At 50.3% G+C, this 23,542-nt stretch overlaps 1 long non-coding RNA gene across 1 annotated transcript in view; it reads right to left on the bottom strand.

Annotated features, from left to right (window-relative positions):
• The window catches only part of LOC138245684 (uncharacterized), a 52,923-nt gene extending 29,672 nt beyond the window's left edge, over positions 1-23,251 (bottom strand). Inside the window, exons 1-2 of the long non-coding RNA XR_011194158.1 lie at positions 22,828-23,251; positions 12,625-12,737 (exon numbers count right to left, since the gene is read on the bottom strand). This is a non-coding gene — a long non-coding RNA (uncharacterized lncRNA). The remainder of the gene's footprint in view (positions 1-12,624; positions 12,738-22,827) is intronic.
• Positions 23,252-23,542: the final 291 nt, after the last annotated feature.

Below are 23,542 nucleotides of genomic sequence, written 5' to 3'. Positions count from 1 at the left end.
GAGAAAATTGGACACAGTCACATGTGATCATCACCCTTCAAATTACCATTTTTGAAACCTGAGAAATCCTACCTCTTTTTCTTCACCGAATAGTGGCAAGTATGTAGCATATGGTGACTGGGGACACAGAATAAACTAGATCCCATGTACGCTCACTCCCTTTGCGTGGAAAAATACTCATTTGTCGTTGGAGGTGTGCCCAAATTAACTGGGTCCAATACCTCAACTGGAGTGATTCAAATTTTGAGTGGCCATTTTTCTATGGCTCTGCTTGGAGTTAGTAGCACGCGTTTTTCGGAACATATTAAAATTGAAGCTGGATTTATTGGTGAATGCTTCCATCAAGTGGTCATTTTGTAACACTGCGCCCGATAAAAAAATTTCATTTCCGGAGTTGGTTCTCACAGCTGGATTTGTCATATGGGTTTAATTACAGTTCGCCGGGCATAAATCACTGGATATCCGACCTCACCAAACCCGGAACTTTTGCCCATCTTCCACTAGGATTGCCACCTTATTCCTAGAAAAAAATACTTGACATTTGTTCATGTTTTGGTATTTGGACCAGCTGGTAGGAGAAAAAGAATTAGTGCAAACTTACTTGTCAGGGTTCTTTTATGGCATAGCAATTAGCCTCCCATTTGCGCAAGTTATCATTCTGAAACGATGGAGGCAGTTCTCACATACATTTTAGCAGTTTTTTTTATACTTGCTTGTTGTATTAGATATATGTTACAAAAGTTAACTACGTTTCCCATACCAGCCTGTCTTAAAAGTACAGAGCAGGCTGGCAAAACACGGATGTTGTCATTATGACATTGGCGGTGTACTGACTGCCACTGTTAAAGTTGTGGTAATACCGCCAACAGCCTGGCGGTAATTACCACCAAATTATGACCATGGCGGTGAGACCTCCCATAGACAGCCAATGTACCACACCAACCACCAGGACGCAAACACTACTGACCACGGCGGTAGCGACCTACAGCCAGGCGGAAGTCAATGTACAGCCCACCATATTATGACATAGTAAACCACCAGGGTTTCCGGGGCGGTAGCAATGCATTAAAAAATGGCGGAAACACATCACAGAAAACAAAAGACTCACCATCAGGGACACAGAGGACTCCGGGGCCGCCATGGAAGCAGAACCCCAAGTCTTCCCGATGCGCTACCACGCAGTGGCCGTCCTGGAGCACCAACGCCGACGAACACGATGACGACGTGAGTACAGCCATCTAGCAAACAAGGGAGGGAGGGAGGAAATGGAGAGTAACACACACAAGCACAACACACACCATACACACACACCACACACACATGACCAGCTGCAGAGTAAATCGACTTAAACAGGACCCACAAGCAATTAATGCAAGGACAACAATCTGAAGTACGAACACTGTAATCTGCTGCCAACAGCCACCAGAATGAATTATTAAATCAAAATGCAGATGCCAATGTACAGATTGGGCCAATGGCCAGTCCAAAGTACCAAAAGGCCACATGCCCACAGGGCATAGTCCAAGCCCCAGCTTGACTCCTGACATCATCCGGATTGCACTGTTCAGGGGCATCATGTTGGAAATGGGAAGGCACCTCAGGGGTAAGGGGGAGTTAGGAGGCACCTCAACTAGAGTGGGTATCATGCCCACTGGTTCTGGAGAGGCCTCCTTCCCCAATAGTCTCTGGAGGGGAGTTAAAGACCACAGTCTCTGGAGTGGGTATCATGCCCACTGGTTCTGGATGGGGCTCCTTGCCCAATAGTCTCTGGAGGGGAGTTAAAGGCCACAGTCTCTGGAGGGTGGGCTACATGCCCTCAGGTGGTGGAGGGGACACCTTGCTCTCAGGTGGTGGAGGGGGCTCCTTGCCCTCAGGTAGTGGAGGGGGATCCTTGCTCTCAGGTGGTGGAGGGGGCTCCTTGCTTATAGGTGGGGGAGGGGGATACTTGGGTTCCTTCTTGTGACAGGCCCCCTTGGCCTTTGTCATGTGACTTGTGTCCTTGTCTCCATGTCTAGGAGATGCCTCCGCTGACCCCGTCCTCGGACCCTAAGGTTTCGCCACCCTAGACATCCGTTTTTGAGGCAGAGGTGTGGACTTACTGGGAGTGGCTGCCGTCCAACTCAGGGGCCCCTTAGTGCCAGCAGCAGATTTCTTGGTGGGAGCAGTGGCAGACTGTTTGGCTGAGATGCTGGGCTGGGTCGATGGGACCCTGCACTTACGGGCATGATGGGGGAGAGGGGGAGGGAAGAGGTCAAGATGGGCAAGGAAAAGCTTCTTAGGGATGTTGGGGCGGGATGTAGGGGGGATGGGAATGGAGGTAGAGGTAGTGGTTGTAGGGGGTGTACATTGCTGGACTTGGGTGCAGGTGCATGGACAGTGTGCATGTACGTGGGGTGGCATACAGTAGTATGCACCGTACTGGCATTCCATTGGCTAGGTACCACAGCAGGATGAGACCCAACTGCCTCCAGGTCTAGGAGGGTGTACATTTGCTGGACTTGGGTGCAGATGCATGGGCAGTGTGCGTGTATGGGGGTGACGCACAGTAGCATACACCGCACTGTATTCTATTGGCTATGTACCACAGCAGGATGAAAGCCAACTGCCTCCAGATCTAGGAGGTGCCTCCACTGACGCCCTCCTCTGTCCCTTAGGTGGGCAAGGAAAAGCTTCTTAAGGACGTTGGGGCGGGATGTGGGGAGAGGGATGTGACTGGAGGTAGAGGTAGTGGTTGTACGGGGTATACGTTTGCTGGACTTGGGTGCAGGTGCACGGACAGTGTGCATGTGTGAGGTGGATGGCTGTTGGGTGTCTGAGTCTGAGTGTGAGCGTTTGTGTTTCTTAGAAGGGGGGCTGACAGGGTGGGAGAGGACAAAGAGGACGTGTTGATGGATGTTGTGGAGGTGTCAGCAAGTGAGGTGGGTGTGCTGCATGATGTGGTGATGGTGGTGGTGGCTGTTGATGGAGTGCATGCAGGTGTGAGTGCGAATGTGACTGTGAAGGAGTAGGAGGAGGAGGGGGAGAGAGTGGAGGCAGTGGATGTAAAGCACGCTACATACCCGTGAGGGTTTCAAGGCGCTGGGGGGGGGGAGAGGCCAGAGCCTGAAACGATCTCTATAGGGCCGCCAAGCCATTGTGAATGCACTCCAGGTAGGCATTGCATTGCTGTATCTGGGATGCCAGCCCCTGGATGGCATTCATTATGGTTGACTGCCCTACAGAGATGGATCTCAGGAGGTCAATAGCCTGCTCACTGAGGGCAGCAGGACTGACTAGGGCAGGGCCTGAGGTGCCTGGGGCGAAGGAGATGCCTACCCTCCTGGTTAAGCGGGAACGGGCAACACAGTGGCGTGCTACTGGGAGGGTGGTGCTGGTACGGGGGTGGCGGCTGTAGGGAGCTCCCATTGGAGGAGGATTCAGAGTCAGTGTTGTCACCTCCTGTCGCCATAGTAGTGCTCCCCTCGCCCTCTGTCCCACAGGTCCTGTCAGCGTCGGTGAACTCTCCCTCCTGGGTCCTGTGGCTGCAGTTACCTCATTCGCCGGTGCCCCTGCTCCTCCGCCAGATAATACTAATGCACACATGGACAGGATGACAGAAGAAAATAGGGGAGGAGAAAGAAAGGGAGCACTGGGTCAATTACAGCACCAACACCACCGATGGCATACACATCACCATCACACACAGGGACCAAGATTGAGCAGTATGCACCCCACTGGCATTCCATTGGTTCGGTACCATAGCAGGATGAAAGCCAATCACCACCATCTGCACCCCTCCTGGGACCTACTAAGCCATGTCTGACATGGAATGCCACCTGCCAGATTTTGCTATTCACCCATTTACCCTGAGCTGGACCACGCAGCAATGTATGAGCTGGCATTAAGGGACACCCACTGACTTAAACCCACCACCAGGATCCTATGCCAGGCATCAAAGATGGTTGTTACACACACTGTACTCACCCACTTCTGGCTGCTGTGATAACCTCAAGCGCCCATCCAGCTCTGGGTAGGCCACCGCCAATATGCTGGCCATCAAGGGGGTCAGATTCTGACGGGCACCCCTCCCTCGTTGGGAGGCCATCCCCAGCTGGACCTCTGGGGTCTTCTGTGCCCAGCGTCTCAGGTCCTCCCACCGTTTCCTGCTGGGGGTCTGCATGTCCTTGGCAATGGCACGCCACAATCCCTTCTGATGGGCGCTGACCTGCAGAGGAAACACAGACAGGAGGACACCATTAACCATACAATCCAGCCTGTTACACATGTGGCCCAAAAAAGCATTTCCCCTCATCAGGCACACACATCACCCGGAGCCCTGCATGTACACTACCACCAGCCATACCCCCCAGCCAAATGAACATTGCCAGCACACACACTCATCTCCATGCAGCCGTATCGCATGCATTGTCCCCATGGTGTACTCACCTGTTGGTCTGGAGGCCCGTACAGCTGTACATACAGGGGCAGGTCCGCATCCACCAGGCGCTCCAACTCCTCCTAAGTGAAGGCAGGGGTCCTTTCCCCTGTCATATGGGCCATGGCAGGTTCCAGACACAGGTCACAACAGGTCACAGCAGCACACGCAGTGGAGGTGTTGTCCTGTGGAAAGTCAGGAATCAAGTGAGGTTATACTCAGAAAATGGTAGTCATGTCTGCGGCGGTGTACACTGTCACCACCGCCGGTGATCCTAATTATACACTGTACTCCACAGAGCCCACTTTTAGCCAGTGAAGAATAGCACGGCGGTGCTAGACCGCCTTCCTCCATGATGCCCAACGCTGGCGGGGTTACATCACTTCCACCTGTCCCTACATACAGGTCAGGCGGTCACCATTTTATGGTGCTGGTACACAATCTTAAATTGAAAACTGTGTCATTGCTTTCAATTGTATATACTTTGCCATTTACATAGTCCAGTAACATACATGGTCAATGTACACTGAAGTGGTGGTTCCATTGTTCAGTTTGTCACTCCCTTCTCACTCTTGTGTCCCTTAGTTACCTACCACTGCAGAGGAATAGTAGGAGGAGGCAAACCCCCATGTACAGACCCCTTGTGGACTTGGCTACACTGGAAGACAGGCACATAATACTAACATATAGACTGGACAGGGCCACAATCACAGAGCTGTGTGCACAACTGAAGCCTGATCTGATATCTGATATCTGTGAACCCACTGGGATTCCCCCCTCTTGTGCAGGTCATATCAGTGCTCCATTTCCTGGCAACGGGCTTTTTCCAAGTGACAGTGAGCTTGGCTGTAGGAATGTTACAGCCAATGTTCTCAATAGTACTGGCAAGGGTTTTGACCACCTTGCTCAAACACATGTTCAGCTACATCGCTTTCCCCCAAATAGAAGATTTGGCCACTGTAAAGGCTGGTTTCTATGCAATGGGAAATATTCCAAATGTTATTGGGGCCATTGATGGAACAAATATAGCCAATGAACAGGTGTTCAGGAATTGGAAGAGTTTCCATTCACTCAATGTCCAAGTGGTGTGCATCTCCCACGTCACTTTCAAGATTCCTGGGTCGGTGTCAACACCAGGACAGTGCGCGCTCTACGGGCGACTAGAATGCAAAAACCCAACACTCTCAAGATAATGTAATTTATGTATTGTACTGATATGTTATTGTTTAACCTTTTGCTTTGCAGAATTCAATCCAGAAGATTCATTCTTAAGGTGTTTATAAATACTGTTCATTTGCAATGTATTGCTGCAGGCTTTCAGGGTGAGTCCAGGGCCTTCTAGAAGCTTTCCCTGCATCATGCCTGGGTGTGGTTGAGGGCTGGGCCAAGACTCTATAAAAGGGAGCCAGCCCAGCTCCACGTGCTCACTATTCAGAGGTCCCGGTGCAGAGCCGCAGCAACTTCCTGAGCTCCTGTTCCGGTGGCCTACCTTGACCTTCCAGGCCTCTGTGCTTCATCCTACAGTGGTGATCCTTAGTTAGGGCGGTAAGGCGGAGGTTGGGTTGGGCCCCTGACCCCGTAATCGAAGACGCTCAAATTCTTGGGCCTAATTCTTTACGATAATAACATTTTGCTCTTGCACGTGTATTTGTGCTTTTAGATTTTTCATGGCATTTGTATGCACGCATTCGAATCAGCAAGACGTGTGATTCTTTCCTTGTGATTAATTTGTGTTATTCATTGTGCGCTACCATTCCTTGGCAGTTACAAGGTGGCATTCGAATCGGCAACATGCACGATTCTTTCCTTGTGTGAAATTCTTGATATTCATTGTACGCTACCATTTCCGAGGCATTTGCATGGTGGCATTTGAATCGGCAAGACGCTCGATTCTTTCCTTGAGTGTGATTTCATGTTATTCATTGCGCGCTACCATTTCTTAGACATTTTCATGGTGGCATTCGAATCGGCAAGATGCGCGATTCCTTCCTCGAGTTTCAATTCATATTATTCATAGTGCACTACCATTTTTTGGCAGTTTCATGCTGACACTCGAATCGGCAAAACGCGCAATTCTTTCCTTGTGTGCATTTCTTGATATTCATTGTACGCTACCATTTCTGAGGCATTTTCGTGGTGGCATTCGAATCAACAAGACGCGCTATTCTTTTCCTTGTGGTTAATTCATGATATTCATTGTGCACTACTATTTCTTGGCAATTCCATGGTTGCACTCGAATCGGTAAGGCACGCAATTCTTTCATCGTGTATAAATAATGTAAATTACTGTGCGCTACCATTCTAAGGCATTTCCTTGGTAGCATTTCGAGTTAACAAGTCGTGTGATTTATTCCTTGAATCTACGTTGTGTGATTTCATGATGCACAATCCTTTATGGTGTTTAATACACATGTAAAAAAGCCTGCAATATGCGCAATTCATTTTTTTATGTTTTGAGAAGAACACAACAAGACCAGAGTTCTAGATGTAATACTGTGTGTTCTTGATATGTATTCTTAACTGGAAATTCATATGATGGTTAGAAATTAATCCGAGTGTTTCCTGATTCTCATGCTAAAGAAAGTACTTGAATCTGAAAGTTCTATTTAACTTTTCTTGTTTCCTCCTCAGGTATTTGGTCATCTAAAGCCTAGTCAGTTTAGGATTATTCTAGGGTTGTTCATGTATTCAGAATGACGAAGCTTAGAGTCATAGCATAGTACTGATTTCATGAGATGCAATTTTGAAGTTGTGTGTTTTAACCTTTTGCTTCCTACAGGTCTCCTTCCAAGCTGTTCCCTTCCTAATCCCTTTTTCCCCACTTGGACTCTCTTAGACTCTGTGACAAATCTAATCAGAGTATTGGAGCTGTCTTGTGGTGTGAGTGTTGGGAACATGCACAGACCCCGAGGATCTAGTGACTCTGACAGTCGGTACATGACGCCTTCATCTTGACTAATAGCAGCATCCCACATGTGATGGCACAACTAGAGTCACAGGGTGTGGCTTATAGGTGAGCCTGAGTCCCCACCCAATGCATGTCAGTGTATGCCTTCAGGAGTCATCCCCCATGCCACTGTGCAAGGCTAATGATTGTCCCTCACTTCTTGCAGGTGACTCTGGCTACCCAAACCTGTCCTGGCTCTTGACCCCTGTAAGGAATCCGAGGACAGGGGCTGAAAATAGGTATAATGATGCTCATGGGCAAACCAGGAGAATTATTGAGAAGACCTTCGGTCTCCTGAAGGCCAAGTTCAGATGCCCCGTTTGAAAAGTGGATCCCTCTGCTACTTCCTTGAGAGGGTGTGCCAGATAGTTGTTGTGTGCTGCATGTTGCACAACCTGGCCATCAGCCGACATGTGCTCAATCTGCAGGAGTAGGAGGGTGAAAATACTCCTGTGGCAGCAGTGGACCCGGAGTACACTGATGATAAGGAGGCAGAGGATGAGGATGTGGACAACAGGACATCAGTTATACAGCAGTACTTCCAATGACACACAGGTAAGACAGTAGAACTGACCATTCCTCTGATAAATTATTTTTCTGTGTGGCTGTAGCATGATGGCAGTCACTTCCTTTGCATCCCAAATGACTGTCACCTATGCCTTCTCATTTTGCAGATGTTGGTGTAGTTACAACTGTGTACTGATGTGATGACTACAAACTGCTACAGGCCGTTTTTTGGGTGGAATCACAAAGTTCAGGACAATTGCACAAGATGATACAGTTCAAAACATTGCACATTCTAGTCAGATAAAGCACTATTACTCACATTGTGTTCAAGGGTGTTTATTGAAGTAAAAATTATGAAGAATAGTGTAATGGAATGGGGTGATGGTAGAGGAAAGTCCAGGATATTGGTCCAGTCTTTTTGTAGCACAGGTCCAGTGACTCAGGGGCCATAGGAAGGGGAGCAATGGCAGTTCAAAGTGGACAAAGTGGAACACAAGGGGGACATTCAGGAGGGTCTCATTTCCTGGCAGTGGTCTTGGCAAGTGTCTCTGGTGTCTGTCTGGGTCGCAGGGAATGTTTGAAGGGTGGTTCACCTTCTGCAGGGGGAGTGGTGCTGGTGGCCTGTGGGTCCTGTGGCAGGGCCTCCTGTCCACTAGCTGCAGTAGATGTGGAGTGCTGTTCAGTTGACTGGGTAGTGGAAGGGGCCAGCTGGTGTGCTGTGTAGTCCCTAATGATGTTCTCCATATCACCCAGCACCCCTGCTATGGAGACCATGGTGGTGTTGAGGGCCTACAGTTTTTTCCTGATCTCCTGGTGGTGTTCCTCCTGCAGCCGCTGGTTCTCCTGCATGATGTCTATCACCTGACCCACCCGACCAACCTTGTCTTGGGATTGTTGGTAAGCCCCCAGGACATTGGTGAGTGCCTTCCCTGTGCCTGTCCTCCTCCTGGCGCACAGCTGTACTCCATGTGTCCCTGGCCCCCTATGCCTGTGTACCCTGAACGGTGTGCCCACTGCCTCTGGCCCCAGGACCCTGATTGTCTAGGCAGTGAGGTGTGGACTGTGGTCCCTGTACAGGTGGGCACACTGCTGATTGACGTGTCCAGGGGACAGAGGTGTGGGGACGTTGGTTGGCTGCTGTGGTGTTGGATACTGATTGGGGAGGCTCTGTGGTGGACTGGGTGTGGGCTGGGGTATCAAACCGATCAGTGGCCCGTGATGGGCCAGGGAGTTCATCCAGATCCAGAAGTCCAGAGTTGCTGTCATCACTGGGGACATCTTCTGATGGGGGACTGGGTAGCTGTGGCACCTCCCCACTGCTGGGATTGGCTGGGGCACCTGTGGGGAGCTTCCCTTATATTGTTGTTGTTGCCCTGCCACCTTTGTTTGTGTATGGTGATGTATTGTGGGATTGTTGGTTCTCCATGCTGTGCATGCATTGGTGGTGGATGTACATGCAGGGCTGGGAGGGATGTGCATGCAGTGGGTATGGCATGCAGGCCTTGGCATTCATGTTAGTTAATTGTGGTGGTGCACTGTGTGGGATGGAGTGGAGTGATGGCTGTCAGGGTGAGGGGTGGTGGTGGCATGCAGGAATGGGGGTGATAGGTAGTAAATATTGACTCACCAGGGTCCAGTCCTCTTGCAACTCCAGTGAGTCCCTCAGGATGTAGTATTGCCAAGGCTTGCTCCTTCCATGCTGTCAGCTGTGGGGGAGGAGGTGGGGATCCACCACCAGTCCTCTGGATAGTGAGCTGGTGCCTTGCTGCTATGGAATGTAGGTCCCCTGTAGGTAATTTCACCTCTTCCCGATGTCACCCCTTGTTCGTGGATGCTGTCCCTCTGGGTTCTCCCGGTTCACGATTCTCCGCCATACCTCCATCTTCCTTGCAATGGAGATTTGCTGTATCTGTGCTCCAAACAGCTCCTCCACCATGACCCGCAACACCTCATCAGTGAAACGTGGTTGCCTTTGTTGGGACATGGGCATTGTGTGGTGTTTGTTGTGCAGAGGGTGTTGAGTAATGTGGTGAAGTGTGGGGTGCGTGACTACGGTGTTTGTGGTGTGTGTGTAGTTGTGTCTATGATTTGCGTGGCTATCTCTTGGTTATTTTTCATGTTAGGAAAGGGTTTTGGGTAATGTGGGTGTGTGTTTTATAGTGCTGTGGGTAGGTGTGTGTGGAGTGTGTATCAGTGTCAGGTGCGTGTTTTTAGTATTGGCCAATGTTGTGTTGTTTTGTATTTGGGTGCCCATTCTGACCGCGCTGGTGTATACTGCCAATGGTTTGCCGCCATTGAATGTCCGCTGTAGTGATTTCGTGGGTCATAATGTGGAAGGAGTTGTTTTGTTGGCGTAACGGTTTGGGTTTTCGTACCAACAGTTTAAAACAAATCTTTGGTCTGGCTGATATGTGTTTGTAGCAGTATTCTGTCGGTTTAGTGTGTGTGTCTCATAATATGGTGAACAGATGTTCGCCACCGCGACCGTATGTTGGCAGCTGTCACTAGGGCAGTAAGTGGGATTTACCGCCAATGTCATAATGATGGGCTAAGGGCCTGATTACGACCTTGGTGGAGGGGATTACTCCATCCCAAACGTGACGGATATCTCGTCTGCCGTATTACAAGTTCCATAGGATATAATAGAACTTGTAATAAGGCGGGTGGGATATCCGTCACATTTGGGACGGAGTAATCCCCTCCGCCAAGGTCGTAATCAGGCCCTAACCCTCTATAGGCGTGTAGAAGGACGTTAGCTTCCATTCATTTATCGGAATGTGAACAAATATCTATTGGAGTTTCATCAGAATAAAAATTAATATAATTGAATCCAAAGACAAACTCCTTTTTCCTCCCAAACTTAGAAAACCACTGGCAAAGCCAGTAGGTCTCGCCTTGTGAGAGCTATTAGCAAAGCCAAAGGCCCTCATTACAACATTGGTGGGTGGCAACCGCCGGCCGCCAAGTTGTAACTGCTGTGCGGCCGCCAATGCAGCCGCACTCCCACGGTGGCCATTACGACATCCCCGCTGGGCCGGCGGGTGTTGCGGCAGTGCGACAGGTGCAGTTGCACCCGATGCGCTTTTCACTGTCTGCTAGGCAGACAGTGAAGAGCTTTATGGGCCTGTGCCAAGGAGCCCCTGCACTGCCCATGCCAAAGGGCAGTGCAGGGGCCCCGAGGGGCCCCGCATATCCCTTTTCCAGCAGCCTTTTCATGGCGGTTCCTACCGCCATGAAAAGGCTGGTGGGAGGGGGACTCGTAATCCCCGGGGCAGCGCTGCCCTGGAGGATTACAACCGCCGGGACCAACGTGGTGGAAAACCGCCAGTCCCGGCTGTGCGACCGCAGCACTTCCGCCGCAGTCGTAATTCGCAAGATTGCACTGCCAGCCTATTGGTGGTGCAATCATCAAAACAACCCTGGCGGTCTTTGACCGCCAGGGTCGTAATGAGGGCCAAAGTCTTTTAGCCATGTTGTAAACAAAAAAACAACATAGTTATTTTAAAAAGCACTAAGATTCGGGAAGCTAAAAAAAAAGCACTATGACGCAGCCAGCACTAGCCACGTCATAGCGTTTTTGTTTCTTACAGAGCAACACAGATAATAGGAGGGTGTGGGGTAGGAGGGAAGAGGCAACACAGACAATGGAGGGTGGGAGAGAAGAGACAACATGGACAATGAGGGATGAAAGTTAACAATTAAGCACACCGGCACCTCCCACAAGGGAACAAGCAACACAGAGAATGTGAGGGTGGTGGCGGAAGGGAAGAATAAACACATATACATGGGGGTCAGGGTGGGATGGAAAAAAGCAACATGGACAACAGGGAACTGGGGTGGGAGGGAAGAAGCAACACGGACAAGGAGGCGTGGGAGGGAAGATGCAGCACAATGGGAAGAAGAAATAAAAAAGGAGAAGCAAGACAATAAAAAGAAAAAAAAAAGAACAACAGCACCTCACTCGCAGTGCAATCAGCAGAAGGACAGTAATCAGGGTGAAGAAATCAGTACTTAGTCCATGCTCCAGATGAAAGTAGAATAAGTGAAGCCAGCTTGCATTGGCCAATTATAAGGCAGCAAGGACACAGTGACAATGAATCTGAAGAATGGGAAGCAGTTGGCAGGCTCCAAGCTCCTAGCACCAAACAAAAGTGGCTATGCTATTGCAGGCGACGCCTAGAAAGTGAATAACATAACACTTAAGATCAGATTAATCACTTACCACTGCCTGCAACTTTTTTTTTTTTTAGCAAAATCATACTACACGCCAATATCATGGAAGTTGATATCATGCTTTCCTAGCTCCCTCTCTCTGGAATTCTCTTCCTTCTAACTTACGTCATGAAAGGGTGTTCATTAGATTTCGTAAGGAGCTTAAGACATGGCTCTTTAACCAGTAACCGTCCAAGCTGCTCTCCTGAGCCTGCCTTTGTCTTGCATGGTCTTAAGCGCCGGGAAACCTCCGGGTAGCTGTGCGCTATATAAATCCAATAAATAAATAAATAAGTACCTTTTAATACTTGGCACTCATATTTCTAAATAACTCTGATTTTGAAAAGGCAATGAAGGCAAAGCAAGGTAGAGGGTTCTGGCAGGAAACAGACAGTTTGGTCAAATAAGAAAGTCAGGGTAAGTATTCTGGTATTTGGTTCCATAGTCAACAATATAATCCACATCGTGGCCATTATTGTAGGTAGTAATCCAATGTTGAGATACAAACATTGATGGGCGTTGTATGTGGCAACTTGGACTTTACCTGTTCCGACTGTGAAAAAAAAATCCATATCATGACTGGAATACCCTTCTTTCAGTTCAGTCTTGCTGGATGGTCCTGTGTTTGATCTGTTTTTCTCTGGTTAAACAAGTTTCCTGTAAACGCAGAAAGTTCCATATTTCAGATTGTGCCATCACATTATGAATATTTTTCCTCCCATAAAAGAAAAAATGTTTAGTACTAAACATCACACTGATTGGATCACTGCACCCCTAGAAATGTACCTCAGCCTGCAGCAAAATCAGAAATGGGTATAGGTAGCAGGTCCTCCTGTTTGATAGAGACTTAAAAATGCCATGAGACAATGGGGGTCATTACAACATTGGCGGTAAAAGCTGCTTACTGCCGTGAAGAAGACCGCCAATACACCGCCGCGGCCGCGGAATTCCGCCACAGCTATTATGACCCACATCTCGGAATCGGCCGAAATTCAGACACCCACACAAGTCCGCCACACCAAAGGTCAGTGATAAACTGGTGAAAACAAATCGTCCACGAAAAGGCACCTGGCGTCGCAAAGCAAGATTGTGAAGCATAGAGCAGGCGATGATGATCTGGAACACCTTCCTTGGTGAGTAGAATAGGGAACCATCTGTCATATGGAGGCACCTGAACCTGGCCTTCAGGAGGCCGAAGGTGCGTTCGATCACCCTCCTAGTCCGCCCATGGGCCTCATTGTAGCGTTCCTCTGACCTGGTCCTGGGATTCCTCACTGGGGTCAATAGCCATGACAGGTTGGGGTAACCAGAGTCCCCTAATAGCCACACCCGGTGCTTCTGGAGTTGACCCATCACATAAGGGATGCTGCTATTCCGCAGGATGTAGGCGTCATGCACTGAGCCAGGGAACATAGCATTTACCTGTGAGATGTACTGGACTGCCAAACATACCATCTGTGCATTCATCGAATGATAACTCTTCCGGTTCCTGTACACCTGTTCACTCCTGTGGGGGGGGACCAGAGCTACATGGGTCCCATCAATGGCACCTATGATGTTAGGGATATGTCCAAGGGCATAGAAGTCACCTTTAACAGTAGCCAAATCCTCCACCTGAGGGAAAACGATGTAGCTCCTCATGTGTTTCAGCAGGGCAGACAACACCCTAGACAACACGTTGGAAAACATAGGCTGGGACATCCCTGATGCCATGGCCACTGTTGTTTGAAATGACCCACTTGCTAGGAAATGGAGCACTGATAGCACCTGCACTTGAGGGGGGATTCCTGTGGGATGGCGGATTGGTGACATAAGGTCTGGCTCCAACTGGGTACACAGTTCCTGGATTGTGGCACGGTCAAACCTGTAGGTGATGATTAAATGTCGCTCCTCAATTGTCAACAGGTCCACCAGCGGTCGGTACACCGGAGGATTCCGCCATCTCCTCACATGTCCCAGCTGACGGTGCCTAGGAAGGACAACAGCGACCACAGAGTCAAGCAAATCAGAGGTATGTACCCACAGCTACACAGAACACGAAACAAAATCCAAAAAGTTGTCTGTATGTGTGTTGAGTCCAGGCCTAGGTATGTGTGACACAGTTGAAAATGAAGCCATGTGGGCCCCTGAAATGGCGGCTGCCTGACCTCTAAAGTGGGACAATGGGATGTGAGGTAACTGCGCTGGCGTTGTACACCGTTGCGGTAGGCGGTCAAAGACCGCTGCGCAATGCTGCATTGGTTAACATTGGACCCTATGGGTCCCAGGAGCCAATGACGAAGTGTGCCGGCGGTGATGATACGCACCGCCGCGGACGACATCGCCGAGGACGTGACCGCCATTTTCTATCTGTTCAATCACTCGATACCTGATCTTCGACAGGAGAGGACCTATACTGCAAGTACTGCTGTGACCTTGGTCTGGAAGAAACAATGGCACGTGTGTCTGGGGAAAGGGCCCCTGCCTTCACTGCACAGGAGTTGGAGAAGCTCGTGGACGGGGTCCTCCCCCAGTACACGCTACTCTACGGTCCTCCAGACCAACAGGTGAGTACATAGGGTGCAAGTTGTATGGGCTATGGCTGGCTGGAGAGGGCTGGATGTAAGAAGGAAAGGGGCAGAGTTCTGCAAGCATGAAGGACTGTGAATGCATGTGTCAGATGGCAAGGGTAGGGATGTGGGCCACTCACTTCGATGGTGCAGTTGGTAATGACTTCTCTTCTTCCCCTGTACATGTCATGTAGGTCAGCGCCCACCAGATGAAGGATATTTGGCGTGCTATCACCAAGGACGTCCGGACCCTGGGGGTCCACCAGAGACGGAGCACCCACTGCCGTAAAAGATGGGAGGACATTCGCCGCTGGAGCAAGAAGACGGCAGAGGCTCAGCTGGGGATGGCCTCCCAATGTGGGAGGGGTGCCCGCCGCACCATGACCCCCCTGATGTTCCGGATCCTGGCGGTGGCCTACCCTGAGTTGGATGGGCGCTTGAGGGCATCACAGCAGACACAAGGGATTGAGTACACTCTCATTCTGCAGACTTTGCGCGCAGTGGAGGGGTCTGGGTGGGGGAGGAGGGCTGTGGGTTTCCCTAGGCCAGGGCGAGTTCCGTAGGCTAGGCCCCTCCGTGATGCAGGCCATGTGCCACTCCACCCAACCTCTGTAGAGTGCCAAGTACAGGTATACATGCCCCTGTGTCATCTATGCGTGCAGATGTCCACCATAGCCATGTAGGCCATATCCCAGGAACTGCATCCGTAGAGCCCAACAGCGCGGCGTAGTGCATGGGGCTGCTGTGTCTGTATTGTCCGCCAACGGTAGCGGTAAGCCATGCACTCAACCTGTCTTTCTTCTGTCGTCCACCCCCCTTTTTGTGCTCTCCCTGTTCTTTTGTGCATCAGCATCATCAGGCGGAGGTACGGTGGCACCGGAGCACGAGGGGGCTGCATCCCACATGGCCATGGAGGGCCACACCACGGACTCAGAATACACCAGTGGGATGGACGGCGAGGGGAGCTTCACAGCGGTCACCGGATCAGCAACCAGCGACACAGACTCGTCCTCCGATGGGAGCTCCCTTGTGGTGGCGGCAACATCTGTGCCCCCCACTTCTACAGGTACAGCCGCCACCCCCCCCCCACCAGCACTGCCCTCCTAGCAGCCCCTCAGCCTTCGCCCCGTGTCGCTCACCCAGGAGGGTGGGCATCACCTTCGCCCCAGGCACCTCAGCCCCTGCCCCTGTCACCTCTGCTGCCCTCAGTAAGGAGGCCATTGACCTCCTCAGGTCACTCACTGTTGGGCAGTCTACCATTGTGAATGCCATCCAGGGTGTAGAAAGTTAGTTGCAACACACTAATGCATTCCTGGAGTGCATTCATTCTGGTCAGGCTGCCCATCATCGAACCCTTCAATCTCTGGCCTCAGAACTGATGGCAGCCATTGTCCCTGTGTCTAGCCTCCCTCCTCCAACTTCCTCCACCCACCTCTGCCTATCCCAAGCACACCATCAGACCAGCCTGCACACACCTCAACACACAAGGGCAGCTCAGGCAAACATAGGCACCACACATCCCACAGGCACTCACACAAGCTTCACCCACATACAGACACAGCAACATCCACTGCCTCCACTGTGTCCCCCTCCTCGTTGTCTCCCTCCTCCCTCCCAGTGTCGTCTACACTCTCACCTGCATGCACTACCACTACAGCCACTAGGACTCGCACCAGAACACCCACCACCACACCCCGCTCACCTGCACTCACCACCCCCACTACCATTTACACGTCCCCTGTGTCCTCTCACAGTGTGTCTGTGATGCCCCCCCAAAGTACACAAATGCGGGCACACACACACCCAACATCCATCCACCTCACAACAGCTTCCAGAATATGCTGCTGCACCCAAATCATCAAAAGTTACACCTCCTACAACCACCTCCTCCACTCCCAGACCCCCTCCAGCTACCCGTCTCAGTGTTCGTCAGAAACTTTTCCTGAGCAACGTTGACCTCTTTCCCACCACCCCCCCTCCAATTCATAGGTCCCGTACTAGCACCTCAGCCAAGAAATCTCCGGTACCAGTGGTGCCTGTTAGAGGTATGTGGAGTGCACCGGCCACCAGGGCAGCCAGTGTGACACGGAGCCAAAGCACAGCCAGCCCCCCCCCTGTGAAGCACCAGAAGTTGGACAGTGCCCGATGGGAGAGGGGGAAGACTCCTGCTGGCAAAGCCGCTCACAAGGGTCCCGGGGGGAGTGTCGAGTCAGCTGTGACTCCTCCCAAGGTGGGGAAGGGGCAGAAGAAAGCGGCAAAGTCTGGGAAGAGCAGCACGGCGGAGAAGGCCGCCATCATCCCTGCTGTCCAGGATGCCACCGCCAGCCCCATCATCACTGGTCAGGAGACCACCGCCAGTCAGTGCCCAGGAGGGCAGTCCAATCGTCACTGGTCAGGAGACCACCGCCAGAGTCAGTGCCCTGGAGGGCAGTCCAATCGTCACTGGTCAGGAGACCACCGCCAGAGTCAGTGACCAGGAGGGCAGTCCAATTGTCACTGGTCAGGAGACCACCGCCAGAGTCAGTGCCCAGGAGGGCAGTCCAATCGTCACTTGTCAGGAGACCACCGCCAGAGTCCGTGCCCAGGAGGGCAGTCCAATCGTCAGTGGTCAGGAGACCACCGCCAGAGTCAGTGCCCAGGAGGGCAGTCTCATCGTCAGTGGCCAGGAGGTCACCGCCAGAGTCAGTGCCCAGGAGGGCCCGGCAGCCACAGCCCCGCAGGGCAATGAGAGACCGCCATGGAAAACACCGCTGCACAGGTCAGAGACAGAAAAGTCAAGCACCGCTGAACAGGGCAAGCACCGCTGAACAGGGCAAAGACCGCCATGGCAAGCACCGCTGAACAGGTCAGAAACTGCTAACTCAAGCACCGCTGAACAGGGCAAGCACCGCTGAACAGGGCAAAGACCGCCATGGCAAGCACCGCTGAACAGGTCAGAAACTGCTAAGTCAAGCACCGCTGAACAGGGCAAGCACCGCTGAACAGGGCAAAGACCACTATGGCAAGCACCGCTGAACAAGGCAAGCACCGCTGAACAGGGCAAAGACCGCCATGGCAAGCACCGCAAAATCAAGCACCGGTAGCCCATGTGCGGCAGGGGCAGTGACGGAACTGGGACCGTCACGGGGAGAGTGATGCACTCTGGGCACCAGTCCCCCTCCAGAACCAGTGGAGAACAGCATCCACTACCTCAGTCCTTAACAGGATGAAGCACTCTGGGCACCAGTCCCCTTCCAGAACCAGTGGAGAACAGCATCCACTACCTCAGTCCTTAACAGGATGAAGCACTCTGGGCACCAGTCCCCCTCCAGAACCAGTGGAGACTGTTAACCACTTGTGAGACTGTGGCTTTGCACTCCCCAGGATGGTACAGTGTGCAAACCACCCACTGAAAAGACTTGTGAGACTGTGGCTTTGCACTCCCCAGGATGGTACAGTGGGCAAACCACCCACTGCAAAAACTTGTGAAAGTGTGGTTTGCACTCCCCAGGATGGTACAGTGGGCAAACCACCCACTGAAAAGACTTGTGAGACTGTGGCTTTGCACTCCCCAGGATGGTACAGTGGGCAAACCAACCACTGAAAAGACTTGTGAAACTGTGGCCTTGCACTCCCCAGGATGGTACAGTGGGCAAACCACCCACAGAAAAGGCTTGTGAGACTGTGCCTTTGCACTCCCCAGGATGGTACAGTGGGCAAACCACCCACTGAAAAGACTTGTGAGACTGTGGCTTTGCACTCCCCAGGATAAAGCAGTGGGCAAACCACCCACTGAAAAGACTTGTGAGACTGTGGCTTTGCACTCCCCATGATGGCACAGTGGGCAAACCACCCACTGAAAAGACTTGTGAGACTGTGGCTTTGCACTCCCCAGGATAAAGCAGTGGGCAAACCACCCACTGAAAAGACTTGTGAGACTGTGGCTTTGCACTCCCCAGGATACATCAATGGGCATGGAGCCCCGTCGTGGATCTGGCGTGGTGCAGTCATCCGGCTGAGGTGCCCCTCCTTCCCTTCCCCCCTGAGGTGCCTGTTTAATATTTCGATCTGATGCCCCAGCAGTGTTCTCTCAGTTTCTGGACAGGTATCGTGTGTGGGCCTCGCCCATGCATTTTGGGCCTAGTGGTCCACGGACATTGAATGGTGCATACCTGCACTACTAATCGTGATGTATAATTTTTTTAATGTGTATATATATCTGTATATATTAGCTTACTGTATTATGATACATTACAATGGTTGAACTCATTTCCTTTTGTCTTTGCATTCTTCAGGGGGGCTTGGGGGTTGTTACTGTGATGTTTGGAAATGCATTGGTGTGTGTGTTGTAGTGTGCGAGGGTCGGGGTGGGGGTGGGGGTGTTGCATGTGTGTGTCCCTGACTTTTGCCTCCCCTAAGTCGTAGGTGCAGTACTCACTGTTGTCTTCGGCGCCGGCGTTGCTGATGATCGTAGAGGAGCAGGAAGCCTATCACAGGGAGTATTTGGAGTTCCGGCTCCATGGTGCCCTCCTTCCTTGTGGAGTGTGTTAAGGTGAGCGTTTTCCCATTGAAATGGCTGTTTCCGCCGTGTTTTTATCCACGGTGAATCCGCCCCGGAAAAGGTGTCAGATTGGCCTGTTGTAATACTGTGGGCGGTACTTTGTCTTCCGCCTGTCTGTTGGCGGTGACCGCCGTGCTGCTTGTCTGTACTGCCGTGGCGGTCGGAGTGTTAAAGTGGCTGTCTTTGTTTGCGGGTTCCGCCACGGTCATAATTCCCTTTTTTTTTTTTGCCGCCGGCCTGTTTGCGGTCTTACAGCCGCTTTAACACCGTCCGCCAGGGTTGTAATGACCCCCAATATGTTGTAGCAGGCAGTTATGTGATGATATAATATTATTTATCATCTAGATTTAAAAGACAACTTGTCTCTTTGTGAGTTAGTAGGCGATTTAGTCAACAAAATCCTTCTTAGCACAGTGGACAGTTTTCATGCCTCAAAACTTTTTTATTGAGCTTGTTAACCCATAAATAAGCAGTAAACCTCAAACATATCAGCGCATACATTCGATATTTAATGTCACTGTAAAATTCCTTCTCACATCTAAAAAATCTCACTAGTCTTCAAGTGGTACCGCAGAACAAAGTAAGTGAGAGGTGAGAGGAACAGAGAAAACATCACTAACATCAAAGATAATAATATTTCTAATCTGCTCATCAATTCCTACTGTTCAGAGGAAAGGACATCCCAGCATCCCATATTGATTCTAATTGAATTCAATCTTCTGGTATCTCTGCCACATCCCTTTCGGCTCTGGAAAGGTTCTAGCCAGTGGATGCCTGAAGGTATATGACGCCCTTAAAAGATACCTGAAGCTGTGTGGGGAACCCTAGTGATGTATCACAGTTCACATAACATACAGCAATTCCTTCCTTATTGCTTGTAGCTCCTTTCTTCTTTCGTGGGTTGTACGGCTCAAGTAGGGAACAATGAGAATTTGCTTCCTCTGAGTTGTTGTTATTTCGTTTTTGCAGCCTTTTCTTACTACTTCTCTCTGAGACCGGCAGTCATCTCAAACAATGCAGCACTCTCACCAGAGTTTTTCATTGGAGGGACTCTCATAAGCAACATGATAGCTCTGCAGATGTACAATGCAGCTGCATTGTGATGCCCCATTTCCTGTGTCAGCAACTTCCCAGAATGTATGGTGGGACACCTGAGACTTTCAATCTGGTAAACCTCGCTGTATTTTCTAGGAGTTCCAAGCGTACCAGGGTGGGCACAGCACCCTTCATAACTTCAGATGGTCCTCTAATGTCTACACATGACCCTGGATTTTTATTGCTAGTTCATCCACTCATTGGTCGAGGAAAAAACCTCTCTCAGTTCAGCATGGTCTCCCCTTTATCTCCTCCACAAAGCTTTCTATTGCGAACACCTCATGAAGCAGGCCTAAGGGCATTTAGATATCCCAGTAGTAGGAACTCTTCCTTAGTTAAATAAATCACTAGAGGGTTTTCATTATAATGTGTTTTTTGCTGTCGCTAATGAGTGGTCTTGAATAGGGCTCACCAAACTCTATCATGTCCTTCAGCCCCTTGTGTTTACTCTCAACACAAGCAATATGTTAGATTGTCTTTCCTACACTTGTAATTGAACCCTACAGAGGGCACTCAGCCAAGTACAGTCCACATAAAAAATACAGTTTGGTGATTTGAGTGGTATGTTCTTTGTAGCAGGCATACTAACGCCCTACGTTACTTTATCATGAATGCAGACTGCCACTAGATACAACTTCAATCTCGCTCCAGCAGGAACAATAATCACCAGAGTTATCTTGATACTTTTATTGTTGCTTGAAAACTGCTGGACACAAAAGGAACTGTGCAGCGGGTATTTTTTAAACCTGAGTTATTTCTAAACACAGTGCACCCCTTAGTGCCAGGTGCGGTGCCGCAGACACACTGCCCTAGAGCCGGCCCTGACTGACATAAATCAGAGGTGCTACTAACGAGTTAGTCAGACTGACGCCATGCAGCCTTTCAAAAAACTTCAGAGCCACAAGGCCTCATTGCGCATTAGCCCTTGAGATCATAAGATAATTTCCAATGCATTCCTGTGCCACACTGGTGCAGCAATCCAAAAAACTGTCTGGACGGCCCGGTTTACTGCGGAGGTTGGGATACTGAATCTAGGAGGGCTAAACTTCTTACCCTGGGGGTAAAATACTGCTTCCTCCTGGATCACATACGAGGGTTCTACTGTTGCCCTGCTGAAGTTTTCGCAGCTTCCTTTGATGCCAGCTTGGCCTCTAAATACCAGTGAGGGAGAGGTGCTTCCACTCACTGTAATTAGGGTCTAGCCTGCCATATCAGGGTCCACGGTCAGACTCTCAGAAGAACCTGCTGCTTGGAGTCCATATCTCTAACCTTCAAATGGTCAGACCGCCTCTTGCTCCAGACTGCAAAACTGGCCCTTGAATAACAGATGCATCCTATCCCTATGGCAAAGAGGCCAACAGGGCACTCAGCAAGTTGTAAAGCTCTATGGGCATGTTTTATTGGTCAAATTTGTTTTATTCATTTTTCCATGGTATACACATACCCTGTAGCAGGTGAGGTACAGAAGTAAGAAACAACAAGCATGAGATCAAGAAACATGAATTAAAGGAGGATATTGGTGCTAAAACTAAATAAAGACACACAGGCAAAGTCAAGTTTCAAACGCAGCTGCATTATTCATGAATTCATGGATACAAGTGTTTAGAAATAACATCCAATTTGGAGAAGTTCTATCAGATATTTTATGCATTAAAAAAAAAAGCAGGAAAATACATTGTCCGATCAGACTAACAGGGAGAAAATTTCTTCATCAAATACATCGCGTGATGTTGATCTGAAGATGCATGGTATTACACATATATGAGGCTGTGATGGGTCGGACCGGGCCGACCCGCACATCAGGAGGACTTGTGCTGTCGCTGCCATGAATAGCACGGAAGCAACTCAGGAAGCTGTGCTTTTGATTGGCTCCCTGCCAGAATCAGGGACAGTTAAAGGAGTGGGACCGCCCATCCAGAGGGTGTGTGGAAGGATTCCGTGGTGGACACCGAAGGAACCGGAGAAGGAGTCGTAACAGCGGAGGACGAGGGACGAGGACAATCCGGGAGACGCCAGGACCTGTCGCCGACAACCTGGGGAACTGCCGAAGTCCGGAGTCGAGTGGATTCAACAGCGTGGAGAGGATATCTGTCTCCGGGGAGCATATGAACGAGCCTGCCACGCTTCAGGAGAAGCGTGGCCAAGCCAGGTACGGGAACTCGGGACGGGGGAGGAAGGAGCGGGTGGGGAAAGAAGACATAGGCACTGCACATAAGGGGAGGTGGTGGAAGGAAACCACGGAATTTGCACATGGGGGGGGGAGGGCGAGGAATCACAATAAACAGTAACACAGGAATAAGGTACACAGAATGTCAAGAAGCGGAGCTTAGGAAATACGAGGGAAGAGAAAAGACGAGGAACTGGAGAAAAGAAGCCTGCCAGCCCGGGACAGAGAGATAGAGAATAAAAAGGAAAACTAAGTGACTACAGGCATAACCAAAAGGCTGAAAGGATAGAAAATGGAAGAAGCACACACATAGAGAAATCCCCGTATTAAAAGACTGAAGATTGGAAGGGAGCGGTAGAGAGGAAATAATTAAAGAAGGGTAAACAAACCACTTACCACACCTCTTTCTTCTTCTATCCCCACACGCTTCCCGCAAGGCCCTTGAAGAGGAAGAACGAAGAAGACGAGAACCTGGGAAAGAGGAACACAGAGAGTCACTAATATCTACCTACAAGCTAACCACCCACAACCCCGTTAAAACTGTACAAAGAGCAATAAAAAGCACTTTACGTATCACTCAAACCGGGCAGTCTGGTGTATTCGTTCGGCCAACCTGGTACAAGTGGTGTCAGAAGTGGGATCACAGGACAACCCACATACAAAAAAAAAAAAAAAACGGAGGACAAACCCACTATGGCGGATGTTATAGCCCAGCTGGCGGAGGGACAACAACATCTCCAGTTGATGTGGGAGCAGCAGATGAAGGACGCTAAAGAGTAGCGTGAGGCCTTACAAACCGCCCTTAAAAGTCAGGCCACAATCATAGCGAACAACCAACTCGTTCATGAGACTGCACTGAGTAAACTAACAGAGACCATTGCACATACAAAGGTGCACCCCAATGTACCGAGTAGTGTGCTACAGAAATTTCAGGATCAAGACGATCTGGACTCCTTCTTCCTGAATTTTAAGAGGGTAGTCAGTTCTGCCAGTTGGCCCGAAGACAAGTGGGGTCAATACATTGCGCCACTGTTAACAGAACAGTTACAAGGGTCATGAAAGGGAGGGTGTTCTGGGTAGAAGAAACAAAACCTACATATATCCTACCCAT

The sequence above is a fragment of the Pleurodeles waltl genome, chromosome 7, assembly GCF_031143425.1.
Source record: "Pleurodeles waltl isolate 20211129_DDA chromosome 7, aPleWal1.hap1.20221129, whole genome shotgun sequence".
Classification (NCBI taxonomy): Eukaryota; Metazoa; Chordata; class Amphibia; order Caudata; family Salamandridae; genus Pleurodeles; species Pleurodeles waltl.
The sequence above is the reverse complement of the archived record's forward strand: the minus strand, read 5'-3'. Positions and strand labels throughout refer to the sequence as shown.